The sequence below is a fragment of the Sinohyriopsis cumingii genome, chromosome 14 (assembly GCF_028554795.1).
Source record: "Sinohyriopsis cumingii isolate HCF-2022 chromosome 14, ASM2855479v2, whole genome shotgun sequence".
In the NCBI taxonomy this organism is placed as follows: domain Eukaryota; kingdom Metazoa; phylum Mollusca; class Bivalvia; order Unionida; family Unionidae; genus Sinohyriopsis; species Sinohyriopsis cumingii.
Window position 1 is genome coordinate 4,145,314 of NC_142974.1, and position 17,568 is coordinate 4,162,881.

At 32.0% G+C, this 17,568-nt stretch overlaps 1 long non-coding RNA gene across 2 annotated transcripts; it reads left to right on the forward strand.

Moving 5' to 3' along the window:
- Positions 1-6,335: 6,335 nt before the first annotated feature.
- Positions 6,336-17,348, forward strand: LOC149783118 (uncharacterized). 2 transcript variants are annotated; one of them, XR_016413552.1, is made up of 5 exons: positions 6,336-6,465; positions 10,833-10,879; positions 12,055-12,101; positions 13,124-13,178; positions 16,158-17,348. It is a non-coding gene; the product is annotated as an uncharacterized LOC149783118 (long non-coding RNA). The 2 variants fall into 2 exon arrangements; XR_016413551.1 differs by lacking the exons at positions 12,055-12,101; positions 16,158-17,348 and having other exon boundaries at positions 13,124-15,005.
- The last annotated feature ends 220 nt before the right edge of the window (positions 17,349-17,568 follow it).

The window sequence follows — 17,568 nt, forward strand, 5'->3', positions numbered from 1 at the left end:
CGTGGTACCTACGCTAGAGATGTTGTAAGAAACGGTTTAGCTAAATAGAACAAATTCATTTCTTTGAAGAAAGAAAGTAAAAGGACTTAACGGTTCTCATTTTTGTTTTTAGCAATATTACGCAATCATAGCCTACTAACATTAAAGAAGTTAATGTGCAAATTAGAAATAACCGATTCCACAAATTTGAAACGATATAGTACAGGGTTCACAAATTTCATAGTGTTCTTTAACAGGAATTAATCAGTCATAAACGTGTCTTTTGATACACAGGAGTTACACTGCTCAGTGGTTAACATACTCGATTCAGAATAAACGACTTGTGGGTTCAAATACAAACCAGACAAACGGGGCTTTAGATATCGTGGTCTTACAAAGGCATTTTACCTCTATTGCCTAGGGATAAGGGCTAAATAGTCTTCCATGTGGCGATGTACCGTTAATGAAAATTAGTCAATCCATCACTTACTCTATTGCAATCTGAACTACTTCACATACTCAATAAAAATACTTTTTAGAAGGAAGAATGAGCTCAGAACTGATTTGCTGACTTTCATCTACATCGAACTCTTTTCAGCACCAATTTATTGATTTTCATCAGTGCTGGTCTCTTTTGTTCTCCGAATCGAACCACGTGAGTCTGACTGTCACATATTCCATATCAACGTGACTCCTATATTTTTAAATACACTGTGTAAAAATTGTTATACGAATACTTATAATATTGTGTATGTAGATTTTATGCAAATTATATTTCCTCACGCTGCTCATTTCAATATTTTTTAATAAAAATATCAAATGTATATTATCTAGTACAGTGTGATAACGTTATCTCTACGTATGTTATTATGTCATAATGTTTCTTTAGAAAATAATAATAATAATAATAATAATAATATAAACAATAATAATAATAAAATTAATAATATTAAACTGTAATAATAATAATAATAATAATGATAATAATAATAATAATAATAATAATAATACCATATGTCTGACTATAGACTTTCCTGTGATGTGCTTGCTCTTGGATTTTTTGCTGATACAACATAAAATAATCAGAAGAGTCGAAAGAAAAACACATGGCACGAGGATATTGGTCGTTATTTCATCCACCGTCAGGGATCATAAATAGGGAAGGTAAATAATAATGATATATTAATAATAATAATAATAATAAGAAGAAGAAGAAGAAGAAGAAGAAGAAGAAGAAAAAGAAGAAGATAATAATAATAATAATACTAAGAAGAAGAAGAAGAAGTAGTAGTACTGCAACACCCTATCGGCTCAAGAGTTTTAGAAGAAAACTTCCGCACTTTAGTAATCATGACGTAAAAGGCCAGTGTAACGAGGTTAATGTACCACTTTGTCCATGAAAGGTGTGGTAGGGGTTTCAAGGAAAAGGTTGCAGGCAGAAAAGAAATTGTATAAATCCCCGAGATTTAATTTTTTTAAACAGCTTTAAATTTAAGAAAACGAATTTATTCTGAATAGATGCAAAGATTTTTCTAGTTCTTATTTAAATATTAAATAATATCTCATTATCATCTTTATGACCTTGTAACGATATTATTAAATGGCCTCATAATGAGGAGGTGGTCATTATTATGGTTGAATAACCTCATAATAACGGGGATGTTATAATCGTTATTGAACGACATCATAATGATGAGGTTGTTATTACTATTATTGAATGACATCATATGATGATGTTATTATCATTCAATGACATCATAATGATAAGGTGATTATTTTTTTAATGACCTCATAATATAGAGGTTGTTATTATTGAATGTCTTTCTCTGGGGATTTGCACGCACGAGGGTTTTTATCGCCAATATTCATTCATTTATTAATTCACTTATGGAACAGTGTGTTGTATGTGAATTATGTATTAAACTCACTATGTGCTTTTTGCATACAACAAAGTATTAAAATTATGTTCTATTCTGTTTTGTCAATTCGACCGCTATCATTAGCTGTCTATTGTTATGTGTATTTAATTGTTTTTCTGTTAGTTTTAAAAGAAATTACATTTGTATTTCATTACATGTTATTGTAAAGTAATATTATTAGTTGGACTTAAACCTTGTTCAAAATTGAGTTCGTTTCTGCTTGACCTGATTGTATTTTTTAATTTTTATTTATTTCATTTATGTAAGCAACTAATAATGGCTCCATTTTTCTTTAGGTGTATGAGCTTATTAGCAGGATAATTATTCAGATAAACAAAGAAGGAGAAATAAGTTGATCAGGGTCAGGATTTTGGAGATTCCTAAATGAATTTTGTCGGTTAATGTGTTGTAAATAAACAAGGCGCATTAGATCATTCTAGTATGTCATTTACCATTAGATAATGGTTATTTTTAGAAAATGCTAAGCTGAGAACTATATTATATTGTGACTGTGAGGATTTTACCCGTCGTGCTTTAACATATAGCACTTTAAGTAGTATTATCTTGAGACCAGTTCGGGCTGAATTTTATTTTCTTCAAATTATTGAATTCAAATGATTATTTTATCTGGAAATACAAAAGTATTCTGACAAAATTCTTGGATAAAGCCATTAAGATTTATACTAATTTCAAACCTGGAATAATATTTCTGCGATTCAACAGCAGACTGTTGACACGTCGGCACTTCGCAGGCTCACACAAGACACGTCATCGTCTTCAATTGTAAATCTCTTCGGGACTTGAACTGAGTGTTATTCAGGACTTTTTTGTACTGAGACTGGTGTCTTTAGTTATCGGATTACTTTTGGATTTAATTTGCGATGCCATAAGTTCTCTTTTCTCTTTTTTCACTTTGTACTGTAGGGAAATAAACAAACCTTTTTAAATTTACAAAGCTTGTTGTATTCGCTCTTTTCTGTTACTTATATTAGGAGCATAGACTCGTAACATTATTACAGGTCATTTTCATCAGGAACTTTAAACTGAAAGCTCTGTCAAATAGCTAACAAGGACTTAATATATATTTCAAGTTCCTACTACAAATCAAGGAAAGAATTTATGATTTCGTGGACACCTCTAATATACCCTTTCGGGTCTACATCGTATGTTCATTTCAATACCTCAGGCCACTCCCCCCTTTCCCATTGCTTTCCGCTGTTAGCAGTTCGGTATCATTGAAATAACACATCGTTTGTTTTACCATTATGATATCAAAGACTTTATAATTTGAATCCGTTGATTTTAAGTTGGAGTTTATACTATTATGCATTCAAAATTAGTGATAATATAACTTTGAAATTCAGTTTTCGCTATCAGCCAAATGAAATTGTTATTTCGAATGTCATGCTTGTGGCTGGTTAGTACAAAACTAAAACATTGCTATACGATCTCCAGGCTTGATTCCTAGATTATAGACTTAAGCTTTGTTTGCATAATCTAAGGGTAAATAAATATAGTTCAGATGCCCCCGGGGATGGAGAAGGAAGCCTGGGATTTTATGAAAATATTCCATATCACAAGTAGAATCAAAAGCACCCTTTTCTGAATTCTTATAAGAAACGAACAAGTACTATCGAGCAGTTTAGTTGAAAACAATCTATCTTCAGATAAACAAACTACCCTATTCAAATAAAATCTGTGCACGTCTCCCCTGCCAAGAGCAAATGATTAGACCCTAAACAGAATATGCAAACTTAATTACTATACTACATGTTGGGGTTAACATTGGATCAACCAATAGGAATTTAGGTGAAGGACATTGGTACCTTCAAAACCTTTCTAATCTCGCATGACTTTGTGTGATCTTCGTTAAAGAAAGGTCTGGTAATTCTCTTTGTAACGCCGAAACGAGGCTAAATTTAAGAATGAAACGCAAAAATAATTACAGGACACAGTTAATGACTAATAAGAATGTACTAAATAGAAACAACTTAAACCTGATATGTTCTTAACGATTACGAATGTCTCATTTTAACTGATGTATACGTAATCAGTGAATTCTCAATTAGGGAAACAAACAATTTTATAAACAGACCGTTGCTATACATGTTCCGAAATGCTGGTCAAAATGAAAATGAAAATGAACATCAATTTACATTGTTTCTTTATGGACACATTAAATCCTGTAAATATTGGATTTGTATCTTTGAAAGAAACACAAATATGATGGTATAACGTATTGTTCTGTCCGTTTCAGCTATAATCAATGCAACATTTTGTTCATTATTGTCCAAAAGTAATGTAGCTTCCCGGGGGTTGGCGGTTCTTACCGGGGCTCTTCCGGGTTCTTCCTCCACCAGTTGTGTTGGATGCCACCGTGCGTTTGTGGTTCTTACTGGGTTTTCCCTTTGTTCGTCCTCCACCAGTTGTGTGCTGGACGCCATTTGTGGCACGTCTTGCACTGAACGAGGCGTTAAACACAAAACTACAACAATGAAACGACAAACCTTGTATATGTCTAATTCTACCTTTAATGTATTAAATCTAACGTCCAGTTTATTATCCTTTACATCGAATTCAAATCCGATTTGTATGTATGCTTTTGTCTGATTCAGTATTTATATTCATCCATTTCACTTTTTTTTTCAAAGTTCTTTAAATCTGTTCTGTTTCGTCTTATCCATTTGTCAAATTTGTATAATTCGTCAATACTACTCTGTAATGCACTGACGATCTCATTTACCAGCTGCTGACTCCCATCGGTTCAACATTGCTTAGTATGCAGCAGTGTGTGTTGAATCGGTTCAACATTGCTTAGTATGCAGCAGTGTGTGTTGAATCGGTTCAACATTGCTTAGTATGCAGCACGAAGGAAAACTTTACATTTGTTTTAGTTATGATCGTATTGTCAAAAACAATACAGAAAAACTAGGTTGAGTTCACAGCTTTCGGGACGTTTACATGTTGATTGTTACATGAATTGTTGTAGCATTTTACGGGGTGGGAGTGGAGGTGACGTATATGTGAAGTCATTATCTTCAGTAACTCTGACGGAGTATTAGTGTGAGCAATAAGCTTGCAGTTCAATTCAGTGATTTGTTTTGTGTTCAAGCTGTTAATGAGTTATCACTTCCTTGGCCGTTTCCTTTGAGTGTACAGAGTCTTTCTAACGCTCTTCCAGCTGATATTGTAAGGTTTTATTGTCTTCAATAGATTTTTTAATCTTCGACTTGTTGCTTTCTAAAATAGCTATTTCAAAGTTTATCTTCTGTTGACTTAGTTGTAAGTATTATTCATCATTATATATCGTAATTATTCTTAATGCCTGCAAGGCTTTTATAACATTAGACTTGAATCGTTGTTTGCAAAAGTTTTGAGAGTCCAAAATATTGTATTTTTCTTAATTTATTTTGGCTGTTCTGAGATTTTGTGAGCACCTTCACCACTCACTCTGTTTTTTCTATTCATTATTCATTGTTTGAAAATAGTATCATCCAAAGTATTCTGCATTTGAGCATCAACCTTTATTTGTACAAAGCCTCCAGCAGCTGCATCAGATGATTTCCAGCTCACCTAACTTGTAATCGCATTATATTGACCTTTATGGCACTCTCGATTTCCTCAGCAACCGATCTAGTTACAGTTTATAAATCTTCTCAATATGGTAATTAGTTTATATTACAAATATATATTACATTCATACCTTGGAAATATTATGCTATTTCATTTTTATCTTTCATGTTGATAGTCAGTATGTTCGTGATACCTCTTTGTAAATGCTTGTAATGACCATTAACATTGTATGAAACAAAGACCCTGTGATATACATTTTGAAGAAGTAAGAAGTAACGTTATTGAACAGTTAGCATTAAACTTAATTGTAATATCGATTTTATCCAGGTAAAATAGCAAATTTTGGTCTTTCATAACAACACAATGATAACTGATGCGACGATTTGTCTAGCTATGTTATTTTTGAATCATAGCAACACTATATTCTTAATGTACAATGCTAACGTTATTCGATATGACTCGAACAAACGAGGATTTTTTAAAATATATTTAACTTATATTTTTTCTCATTGTCACTATTAGAACTTCCCGATCTCTAACTTTATTCATGATCTTTCAAGCTCGTGGAAGCAATCAGGACTTAAGTTTGTCCTTTACTAATCTTGCTGTTTATTTAGCACAGATTATTTTCCCTCAGTTCATCGATAGCAATGTAACACCTACCAGCTAAATATGGTGTATATATTAAACAGGACAGTGTGCCATTTGTGTTATTAATTTATTAGTTAAGATTTTCTTCTTTTGCAGGGAGTCCGTCAGATTTTGTCTGTACTGTGCTATTGATCTTTATATAAAATTTCATTTTTATAGGCAACTTTGCAACATCGTAGAGTTAACGTGTTTTCATTTAGTTTGCGCATTACTCATATTGTTTCAGAAAAATGATGTCTGTGTTTTGTACGAGTGGTCTGTGTCGATGAGGCCGTGCTCTGCACGAGCGTATCATAGACACGGTTTTGCAGTATGATGCAGGATCGACTTTCCTTTTGTGCAGGTACCTTTTTCAAAATATCTGTATCACTTATATTTTTTGTCTTCCTCATAACTAATTAGTTTAATATTCATCACAGTAACGTCTTTATGTATTGTTTACTATCTTCCTTTAGCATACAATAACGCTTTGTGAATGTTGTATTTGAAATGGTCGGAAACCCTCGTTGATGATTTCATTAATACTTTTCTTTGACCCGTATCGTGATGCTAAACAGTTAAATGTCCAAAAAGCAAACGTTGCTGTTTCCTCATGCTTTAAGTATGTTGTGGGATATTAATTGTCGGTGAAAGTGTTCCTAACTAACTTTAATTATGCTTTACTAAACATGCAGAAAGGTAGATATTCCTGCAACATGTAAGGCAGTCGCTGTTGCACGCATACAAAGTCAAACTTTTGACATGTAGACCTAAACCCAGTTCATACGTTTGCAAACTACCTTGCGGTCTGGTCTCAAACATCCATAAAGTCCAATTTGTGTAGCCACATCATAGTCAGTAGTACCAAGTACAGCGCAGAATAAAATGTTTGAGTTTTAACCTTTTTTTATATATCTTTTATATATTTTAGGCCGCATTGTTGTATTTATATTGTAAATAATTGTAACTGGCATGATTTTCAGCGCGTAATATGCACATAGATGTACATTGATATGCATGTCCACGTGTCATACGAAAAGTCCAAGTATCGGATTGTGCTTTGCTCGTGCATATAAAATAATAGCATTAGCAGCTGCGTTATGTACAGGCTCCGTCATCTTTACAGGAGGATTGTCGTTAATGGAGGCAAGTTATAACCTTGACATATCGTCATCATAGTCTAGAAGTTGTCTCCCATTCTTCCCCTTCAGTTTTATTTCAATGTCAGAGATCGGTTTGCCATCCTCTCGAATATGTTCCTTTACCACGTCGTCATTGAAGGAATGGTCTAACTCCAGTCGGAATGACTTTAAATTTTATATGAGGACATAAAATTCACTGTAGATAGCTCCTTACTCATTCATTAAACCTTACAATCCCTTTTGTTTTGTCTTTGTTAGTCCGTTTCTGTATTGCATAAATAAAGCTACGTTCAACCATTGTGTTCGAATTTGTGTGAATAAAACTTTTGACTAAGTTAATGTATGTTGATTCAACCTTTCAGCAATAAGATCCCCGACTTTATGTCCCTCGTTATTTACTAAACAGCCCATATAGATATTTACAATGTTTTCTGGCTTATCTGTCATCACCCATAACTTTGTGTTCTTTCCTTCTTTGGATGTGTTGACTCCTTCGTTCTCCTCTCTGGATTTTGACAAATGTGTCACATTACCACTGAAAATATTTTGATTGTTTTTGATTTGGTAATAGCAAATGCATAAATAGTTTGTTTTAAAAGCTCCTCCAACAGCGTGAGATTCAACAGATATCTATCCCAACAATTTAGCATTGGAGTTGGTGATAGACACTGCTCAATTCTTACTTCAAATTACTAGAACATGTGAGTTGTATTTCAAGTATTTGATATCTATATTTTGCATTATCTACATACACTTTCGATCAATCTCGGAACTTATTCATATGCATCATAACATGTGATAACCGCCACTGATTAAAAATCATAGTTTCATGCGTTTCGTTTAGGATATATTGTTTTTATCTCATCTAATATACTTTCTTGTCCAACAACAAAATATATTCTTTGCAACGATACCTATATATTGCCACTTACTTTGTCATTTGAACTATGTCTCAGTGGGTAAATCTTTTTAGTGTTACTAAGATTAGCTTTTTAATGCAATGTAGCTCTCCAAATTAAGCCAACTGAGATTTGTTCCGAAAGCACAGGCTTAGAACATTGAAACCAAACGGTTTAAACAAAGAAGACTAGAAAAAGACAACCATGCACAAATAAAATTATCTTTTGCTGCCGACACATTTTCTTTTAAATAATTCTCTAAATTTGATTAATAGCCTATGCCTACTATAACAATGAAATATCCGGGATATAATCTGCACATATTTACATAAAATAACAGATGTCGTTATAACTCATCAATTTCTAGGTCAATACAAATATTTTCCAGTATCATCAACAAGCTGAAATAAACTAGTTGACACATAATAGAGTTAAAAGGTTGAATTCCTGTAGAAACAGCCATGTAAAGTTTCGCAAACATAACCGTTTTTCTATTTTATTTGTTTATCTTGTCTGTTTTGTATTTGGCTTTGAAAAAGATTCATTAAAGAGTCGAAATGACTTGGCTAGCTAGATACTATAGTCTGATAATACAAACCCGTTTGTTTGTACCCCTCTTCCGATTTAAATAATGGCAACCTTTAATGTGATAAAAAGTGCAAAGAACTTTGTCAATTCATTCGTTGATTTGTAGTTTCTAACTGACTCCGAGTAGAGTAGCCCTAACACCGTCATCTTATGCGCGTTTCATGCTTAACGGAAGTTTTCATTGTAATAGACGGACATGCTCGGATCCATTTCCAGTTTATGGACAAGTCCATTTTCAGCAAAGGGGTGTATTATCAAGGCTACAGATGTACATACATAAGTCGTCTGCTTCCGATATTTACCATGTCAAATCAAGCAAAGGAAAATAATGACAACTACAAATTTGCTTTTCATGTGGATTTAACAAGCGGTTTAATTTCTATGTTCATATATGCAGAAGGATATAATTCCAAATTCTCAAAGTTATGTAATTTACGCAATTATTTAGCAGTTACCAACAGCATGAACTACGTCATTATGTTGTCTGATGGAAATAAACTAGCCTATGGTGTACGCAATATGGCGCCGTGTTAGTATGGAAAGTAAGTTAAGCATGAAGTGGTGCAGGGGATGCCAGCATTAGTGTCATTGTGGTCACAGTCAGGTTAGAAATTATAAACAAACGGGGATGTAGAGTCAGACTATAATCTCGCATTGTTTGTCGTCAGTTAATTGCATTTATCTTAATCAATCTCTGACACACGGGATCCCTTGCTGATCCAGTGCTCATAAGAGGACTGTTATTCGCCAATTGATCTGTATGCTATATATATATATATATATATATATATATATATATATATATATATATATATATATATATATATATATATATGTGTGTGTGTGTGTGTGTGTGTGTGTGAGTGTGTGTGTGTGTGTGTGTGTTTAATATTCTATCTTCCTTATTTCCTTGAACAGTAGTCGTGTTTTATCGTCGACTGAATCATCAATTAAATTAGATGAAACGTCAGTCCATATTGTTGTTTTACTTTGAGTGAAATATTTCCACTTTCTCTTCTTATAGTTCGTTTAAAATCTAAAATTATTTCAATACAGATGTATTTATATTTTATTTATTATTATTATTAGTAGTAGTAGTAGTATTGATCAGAAGAGGAAACAAAAATCCATTACTGTTTAGATACATTTGTATCAGTTCGTATATTTTTTTTGCATTTGCTTGCGGGTCAACATTGGCTAAAGCTTTTTTTATGAAAATGTTCTACAAAGTACTTCTGACATTTCAATGCATTTTATTTTTGTTATGTTCCGATTAATTTATTGCCACAACTAACTGATATTTGTGCGGGCAACTGGGGATTGGGGTTTTTGTCGAAATGGTTTAAATACGTTTTCAGTCATTGAAAACAAAATAAAACCATAATTTAATTAATGGTATTAAGGTGTTACAAACAAGCGAACACGAAAACGGAATATCGTCAGAAACATACATTTTTTTGAGAAATTTGCAAGCCGCTTGAATCTTTTCAAATTAATGAAATATCTCAAAGTAATGTCTAACTTTGCATAATGTCTAACTTAACCATTCACGTGGTTGTCTGTGTCACATCTTCTACTTATAGTGAGTTCTCGTTAGATGCTGGCAAGTGTTTTCTTTAAATAGTATCTAAATTTCTGTCAAAACGTTGTAGACTGACCTTGAAATATTTACATGACCTTCAAAGTAAACTGTACATTTTGTCGCATATAAATGTTAGCATTTACTTATAACAAATATTTTAAATTGTTCCTTGTTTCTACCAACTCTTTTCATCATTTCGCTGACATGGCTGATACTATCGATTTCAATAATATCATCACTAACAGCGAGCTGTAAATCTGAAATATTTCTGAAACCAATGGAGTATATCGTTGTGTGTTTGAAATAGAAGCAAATCGGTTGTATTCTCTTATAGATCATTGCGTTGGCCGCATTCTCTTCTCCTCACAGATGTATAGATAAATAGGCATACCATGATACCGTCATTGCTGCTTTCGTGCTAAACCACTGAAGTTGTTATATGACCTCTCTGAAACCTGTTGCATTCGATTGTGCTAGTATTTATCGTATGTAATAAATGTAATATTCCCTTTCTTTTCAGTGGTAATCTACAAATTCTGACTGTCAAGTAACGTTTTAGTTCGTGAGGTAATACCTTCGAGTGTGATTAGTCCAGTAATTGTTAGAACATATAATATATTAGGCAGTTCTGAAATTATTTATTTATTTATTGCGCGCAGTTGGCGACGCACAAGCCTTTTATATATACAATGTACTTAATGCATTCTGCTCATATTTAGCTTCTCGAAGTTTTAACGCATTTGTTTTTATTTGATTTAAATACAATCGGCTAAGTGTTTTTTTATTATGAAGATACAAATGTTTCTTAGAAGTCGATATGTCGTAAGCTATGCATACATTTCCATTCTTCAGAGACAAAAATGGCCTTTTCTTGGAAGAAATCAGATAGTGAGATTTCTGGATTGGAACAAACATGACATTTTATTGCAATTTAAATACGTCTATGTGCTAACATACTCAGACAGCCGAATCTTTTTTAAGGGAAAGAAATAGTAATAATTTGTATGGAGTTGGAATAACTAATTCCCCAGTCACGTTCAAAGCTGCGATGTTGTACCTAGCAAAGAATATTTTAACGATGTTCATCTGCGTGGGTATATCTATCTCTCTCTCTCTCTCTCTCTCTCTCTCTCTCTCTCTCTCTCTATATATATATATATATATATATATATATATATATATATATATATATATATATATATATATATATATATATAGATAGATATAGATATAGATATATAGAATTGAGACGGAGAGACGTCGTTAATGTACTATGTAAGCTGTATGTCGACAACCGACAGTATATAGCACTATGAAGCAAATATACGTTTATAATTACAGATCTTTATAATTGTAATAATATCTTAAGTTTTATTTTGCATTTTTTTTAATAATATAGTCGTGTCAGTTTTAGCCTTTTCTCAACGTGTGAATTCATGTTGAGGGCCTCTGGCACGTAACTATTAATTAAATTAGGGACTCTCCATCGACAACGTAATAGCTAGTCAAGATTTCAAAAATCTTAGGTCATCTAAGTTTTTGGATATTCCAAGGCTTGGTCTTAATATTTTATATAAATGGGCATCTGAATTCTTAATAAAACTCAGTATTCAAAGCAAAGAGTGTGTTGCATGGCTGGAGATAAAAAAAATATCTCCATTATTTGATGGTTTCTTGGACAGGTTCAACGTGATTTTTGTCCAGACTTGCAACCAATTTTCATATTTTATACCTATTTTCAGGTTCATTAAATTGCTAGGCTGCACAAAGGGGATCCATATAAATGAAAGTAAGATTATCGGTATGGTTATAGTGAGATGGGTTTCATTGTGGTTTTAACGGGTGCATCCATATGTATATCACGTGATATTGCGCCAATACGGTACTGATATTGACCAGCAATCTGCACTATGAAATCTATATTTGTACAAATTAGGTGTAAATAAAATTTATTTATAAAAGTATTCATTTTAACAGTGGATCTCTATAAAAACAATATTTAGCGAACTGATTGTCAGAATACCTAATTGTTGTTTAAATGTTGAACTTTTCCAGCGTATTTTTGTATAATTGGTACCCTAGATTGTAATTCATGTCATCATTCTTATTTATGCCAGTATTTTTATCACAGTTCTAAAGTTTGAATCATTGTATCATTTTTTATATAAAAAAGAAATATTTAATTTAACTTTAGGTCCTTACCAAACACGCTAATTAAAATAGAAAGCAATTTTCATACCGTCACTTTCGGTCAGTACGTTTTCGTTAGCTTATTCTCAGACTTTTTTGAGAACATTGCATCGGTAGGTAGAAAATTGAATTATATATACATCGTTAAAAAAACACATATATGAATGAATTAAATGATTGTTAATTTCCCCAAAACTGCTTCATTAATTGATAAATAAATTAAATTGCATTCATTATGCCGATGTATGTCAAATGTGTGAATATCATGAAAACTGAAAAACTGCACAGGAATTTGACTATCTAAGGCTTCGGTTACATCTGTACGATCCATTCTCTTATTTGAAATTGAATTAATATAATTAGTTTGTAATGATGAAGGTGATTATTTACATTTACTTCTTTACTTTGCGAAAATGTCTGAAATAAAAATTATACTTCTTTCCACAATCTGCCTACTTTGCGTAATGGAACAAAAACCGACATTTCAAAGATTTTTCCTATATCAAAAATCTTAAAGTAAGGGATTCCTCAATTTTACAGAAAAGGTTAAATGTAATAATGCTCAAATGAATGGATGAGTTTTTAATAATTTGCACATTTCTGTCTCTTTTTCCTTTACAGATGATTGGGAAATTTGCAGACTTCCTCCGAAAAAATGGTATCAATGGTATCAATGGTACAGACCCAAACTAACATTTGTTTTAAATATCATTCATTACTCATCGTTTCTTTGTAAAGTTTGTAAATTCGAATTATTTTAAAACTTGTATGAAAATTTAATTTTTCATTACAATTTAGTTTTCTAAAATTAAATGTTCATTTAAATTTCCATTAAAATTTAATTTATCAATGTTTTTATATTTCAATTATATATTCAGACAGACCCCATCTTCTATTAAATTACTTGCTTACTGCAGTGAAAATTCTTATAATTTAGGAAGATATAGCAAATTTAGTTTGGGGTTCTCAAGAGCAGCTGAGCCAAAAACTTGCACCCTGTTGAACACCAGCACTTCACACTTTCTGTCACACGTCTCGTTTGCAAAGAGACTTCATGTATAAAGTAGCATGTGTAGCATGCAAATATAAACGTTTGACTAAAACTGTCTGTAATAAAATGTCGCCTGTTAGGAATCTTATCACAGTTTATTAGTTCCGGTTCACGAATGTACTCCCAGTATATTTTAAAGCACACTTTCCTGTCTTCATTTAATGCTGATACCAGAGAATCTATCGTAAAGTTACTTGTTTTCTGATTCCATATGTAACATCAGTAACCAGAACGTTAATGGCGGACGCGTGTTGTGATATGTAGAGGTCAGGGGAGAGGTAAATATTTCCTGTCTACAGGAAACGTCTGTAGTTGCACAAAAAACATCGACCATGTGAGTTACCATCTGGGAGGGTCCATCTTCACCATCTCCCTCCATCGTGATAATCAGGGTGGCTTCTTGCACTGGATGACTCTGGCTCCATGTATTTTAATTTTAGACCGTGGACCTCCCGTCCCCAAACCCTTTAATTTTAGACCGTGGACCTCCCGTCCCCAAACCCTATTTCCTACTTATCTGTAGCGAGCCCCAATGAAAATGTTTTAGCCCAAATGCGCTTCTTGATATATTTTGGATTTCCCAGCTCTGACATAGGGCTCATATAAGAGGTCTTACTCGGTTAGAATTTAAGTCATTTTCATTTCTGATCACATGTCTGTTTAGCTATGAAGTGACTAAAGTTATTTTGTTTCATTCAAACTGATTCGTAATTCAGTTTGTGAAAAATCATCTACTGTACTTCAGAAGGTACGTCTAAGTGTCCTTGTGTGACTTTTATCAGATATGCCAAATTTAGGAAAATTTTCAGATTGCTGTCATTTCGGACAAACGGATCCCTGCAGAATATCGGCGACACCATAGACATTGGCTTAGCGTACATACAACATTTCTATCGGATTTATATCAAATAAAGTTACGGAGAGAATAACATTTTTTTTAAAGATGAATTTTTTTATGCTGTCAAAAGTCAATTGATTCAATTTTTAAAACAACAAAACCACACCAATATTTGTATTTCATTATGAAGGAATGCAGTGCGTATGCATTATGTTTTATTGTTTACATTGATTACTTTCCATATGACTAGATTTATTCAAGATGGGATGACAATTTTAGGTATATTTCAAACATAAATAAACGATGCTCGAACTAGTCACATGGTTACGTTTTGACCAGTGAAAATCTTTGCTTCATTTACCAATTAATGCAATTTCAATTATATTACTTATATCCTCTTTAAGTATTTTTCTATTTTTCTATTTATGAACCGGCACATAGACATATTCGCTTTCTTAGTAATTATACCCCGACAGTTCACTGTCAGTGTCTGAAGTTTTATCATAATGAATCAGTGACTGTTCGTAACAAACGGTGAGCATTTATCTTAATCAAAGGATGACGTTTCCTTGACTGCTATACATTTATGTTAGTCAATCCCTGACACAGGAATGTTATTCGCTATAGAAATTGCATCCAATTGAAGATTATATATATATATATATATATATAAAGAGAGAGAGAGATTGAGAGAGAGTTTGAATTGAGTCTGATGAAGCATTAAAGGGAAACTGGTCACACATTCTACCTGTTGGTGTTGTTTATTTTATTATTATTATTATTATTATTATTATTATTATATATATATATATATATATATATATATATATATATATATATATATATATATATATATATATATATATATATATATATATAAAATCTCTGAAATATATAATTAATGTAACTTCTACAATTTGTCTAATAATTTATTAGCCAGTCCTTTAATGTTTTATGCATAATCAAATATTTCATATATATATATATATATATATATATATATATATATATATATATATATATATATATATATATTTGTTCAAGACCAGTACCTTATGAAAAAGCATTTTGTCGACAAAACATCACAGATCTAGTTATATTGTTTTAAATTAATTTGTTGTACCTTTGATATCCTGCATTATGATTAGAAACTAAATAACGTCGTTAATGTACTAATAACTGTTACAAAGTAGAAAGTAATATGACTAATGATAAGAAAAGAAGAGAGCAAGCATAATGATATTATCAGCTATTAAATAAATATAATTTATGTCAGTGTTTAATGACAGCTTATTTATATTTCGAATGATACCACATAATGGTCCTGCTGCTTTTTTGTATGAACACGTACAATCATAGGAAACATTAGCATAAAACCACCTGCACCTGTACGTGCGTGCATGATAAGGTATTATGCGCATGATTTATTCACCAGTTTGACATCAAGGTTAAAATATTACACCAGTCTAGACATTATGTTTGTTCGCAGTGTTTTATATAACCAGTGGGTATTTTTTTAAAGTGCTATGTACATCTATATTGTATGTTTAATTTTTTGTCCACGATTGTAGATTAAAAGGATGAGTATGGAAGCAACATATTAAATAGAAAACTTAAGTCTGTGATGGTGGTTTTGTACTTTAAGATAATGTCATTTTTTAAAAACATGTTGACTAGTAATTGAGTTCAGATTATTATTTCCCGCTAAGGCATATCTTGTCTACCCGATTGTTTGTAATGTTTTTTTTTTTAAAATTAAATTTTAGGTGAAAGACCTTACCTTGGTTACAATTTCTAAAGTTCTGGAAACAAAGTTTTGACCTTCATTCAGGTTGTCTTTTTGTGTCTTATGTTTGCATATAAAGGTTGTTTACATAAGAATTGTTCATTCTTATCTTAACATCATTATTTTGTTGTATCAGTTTTAGTTGTGCTAATCTAATATTTGATATGATTTAGTTATTAATTGGAATTTCAAAGGACTCATTAACAATAGAAATACATCACTATTTGGAATTATTTTGAATTCATTCAAGGACATCCTGGATAATATCGTTGTGATATATAAAGAGTGATGTCATATCAGCATCTTTAAGACTGGTGGAAAATCGGCACATTGAATAATTTAAATAATTCGGAACATCATTGGAATTCATTGTTACACTCTATCCTTTTAAAATGCAATATAACTTTTAGGACTATGTGGGATTTAATACAGAAAGTTCCTTTTAAATTTCCTTTTGTATTTTTGGGAAATAAATTGTTTGTTGAAATTTTATTACATTTGATGGTTTCTATTTTCTGTTACTCAGTTAATACGATATATTCGTAACAAAAGAGTATTTTAGGTCGGAAATATAAATGCCATAACGTTTTTGATGAAAGGACTGGATACGTATGGACTGCTTTATGTGAAATAAATACATATTTGTTAGTAATTATTGGCATGTATTTAGACGATTTTACCTATCGAGCAGAAATTGTAAGAATGTTTGCCTGTTGAAATGACGTCCAGTTGTTTATTGTGGATAGGTATTAGTAAGTAAATGTATTGCTTGGATATATGTATGTACAAAAATACATTTTATAAAACTATATTCACTGAACTGGACTGCTTTGATGTAGAAATAAGTTTTAAAAGTTATTTGTCTAAGCTAGCTAACTGACAAAGTAATGAAATATAAATGAGTGATAAAAAACCAATCGTTCTAATTGTCAGACATCTAAACCTAGGTTTCCGCCTCAACGAGTTTGCAAATATGCACCAAAATACCTAAACTTAACTTCATAAAATATAGACAAATACCTTGGCAGAAATTAAATGCTGGAAAAATAAAACACTACGACGAGGCTTAACGTAAAGTCGCGTGCACGCAAAAGCAGACTAAGTGTTTGACAGTAGGGAACAGGAACGAAACACCTGCAAAGAAATGCGGTGACATGTCTGCATGCTGCTAGTTTTCTATTATTATCCATAGCTGACAGGCCTCATTCATCTCCAATGTCAATTTTGCATTCGCTGCATAATGATTTTGAAATTAATAAAATTGGAGAAAAACGATGTCTCATTTATTCTATTTTCCGTGCATTTTGATCAATAGCTATTCTTAAAATAACTTTGGATTCCCTTTATTTTTGGTGAATGATTATTGATGGTTGTAATTTGGGTTATAGTGT